Source organism: Amphimedon queenslandica, unplaced genomic scaffold (assembly GCF_000090795.2).
Source record: "Amphimedon queenslandica unplaced genomic scaffold, v1.1 AMPQUscaffold_6287_Cont21753, whole genome shotgun sequence".
NCBI classification, from domain to species: domain Eukaryota; kingdom Metazoa; phylum Porifera; class Demospongiae; order Haplosclerida; family Niphatidae; genus Amphimedon; species Amphimedon queenslandica.
Genome location: NW_003553420.1, coordinates 1 through 1,841, shown reverse-complemented (window position 1 = coordinate 1,841; position 1,841 = coordinate 1). Strand labels below are relative to the sequence as shown.

General features: G+C 30.4%; 1 long non-coding RNA gene across 1 annotated transcript; it reads left to right on the top strand.

Annotated features, from left to right (window-relative positions):
* The first annotated feature begins 14 nt into the window (after positions 1-14).
* Positions 15-625, top strand: LOC109592108 (uncharacterized). The gene is made up of 3 exons (XR_002190176.1): positions 15-257; positions 329-382; positions 441-625. It is a non-coding gene; the product is annotated as an uncharacterized LOC109592108 (long non-coding RNA).
* The last annotated feature ends 1,216 nt before the right edge of the window (positions 626-1,841 follow it).

Genomic DNA, 1,841 nt, shown 5'->3' with positions numbered 1-1,841 from the left:
ATTTCAGAGCTTGATTACATATTTGGTCACTTCACTGGTATCTTCCTAGTAAGTTTGTAGTCTATTCTCTGTACATGAGGACCAGACCTAAGGTTTATCCTAAAGTCATCCTACCAGCCCTAGCCAGTGGCATCATATGGGGGATAGTCATGTGAATGTTATGTGACCTTTCAAATCTTCCCCCTCTCTCTTTAGCTGGCTGGTTTGTAGCTAATGAGAATTTATCACTAGCTGTTAGCTTCCCAATAATTACAGCTGTAAGTTTACCAGTTATATGTATCCCATACTTTTTATCAATAGTAAATTATATGTACATGTATTTTATTAGGGTCCAGGATTTATTAGTTCAGCCTGGGGTATTTTGCTGTACAGAGAGATCAAGGTACAACTTCAAAGTTCAAACATTAAAATAATCTGCCCACACCTCTCCTCTTCTCTAGGAATGAAAAAAACATTAGTCTTTATTTTGGTGGTTTTTCGTTTCAGTCTGGATGCTCTCTCCCATAACAAGGTTCCATGTTAATGATGCATAAGATAAAAATGATGAGGAGGCCAACAAAAATATAGGAATAATTAACTGCTGATTGTGTAACCTTATTATTATTATTGTTCCTATTTATTTAAACTTATAGTAGATTTTTTAAAATATTTTTTCTTAATAATTTAAGTGTGTCAAGTTCACAAAAAGTGTAGCAGAAAATTACATAAAGATAATCGTATTATGTAGATTTATAGTTTAAGAATATAAAAAGTAGTCTAGCTATACAAATACTATAGTACTAATAATGACAAATAAAGTTCATAAATTAACAAAATATTAATTGTATAGTTCTTTTGATATTAAAAACATAGAATTATTATACCAATAAACAGCATTAATAGTGACAACAATAATAATAGCTATACTAACACATTAATTTTGATAAATTAAATTTTCAATAAAAAGTGGAGCAGAAACACAAACTATTAATGCTCATAAACAATACAACATAATATACAATACAACAATGAATGATTTATAATGACAAAAATAAGAATAATAAACCAGAGGAAATCATCATAATGCTGCATATTGTATAACAACTACCAATAGAAATAATAAATAAATACTGAGCATTACTTTACTGTAAAAAATATAATCAAAAGTAGAAAAAATTGCTCTGCTGCAAAAATGAAAAAAAAATACTTCACAAGAAGTCTCCATTATTCTTGAAGGTATTAAAGTTAACAAGAGAAAAATTTGATGCCATAGTGTTAATATAATGAAGAAAGGAAACAATCGAATGTGTTTGTGTAGAAGTGAAGGTGCAGTAGAGAATGAGGTGATTTGGTAAATTGGTAATACGTAAGAAAGAAATTCAAAGAATTGAAACGATTCCAACAAAACGAACAAGACAAACAAAATAAACAAGGTACAAAATAAGAAACTAATCCAATTGTGTAGTATTGTAGCTTATTAAGAAGGTATAAATGAAGGATGTGGTTTAGTAGCTATTGGTGCTAACTGTCTTCTTTCTGCCTCTTCAACAAATTCACGAACTAATTTTGATAAACCAATTCTAGCCTCAAGAAATTTAGCAATAGACCCAGCATTGACTGATCTAGCACCATCAATGTCTCCTTGAACAGGAACCAGATTAAATTCATCTATTAAGACACGAACCAACTTTAAGTTACCACTTCTACAAGCAAAATATAAGAGACCTTTGGAGCTATTTGTTAGAATATTCTTATCACATTTTAGATTAGTTAAGTAATGTGATACAAGTTGAATGTTACCACCTCGACAGGCAGCATGAAGACCAGTGAATCCATTACAGTCTTTGTCTTCAGGATGAATA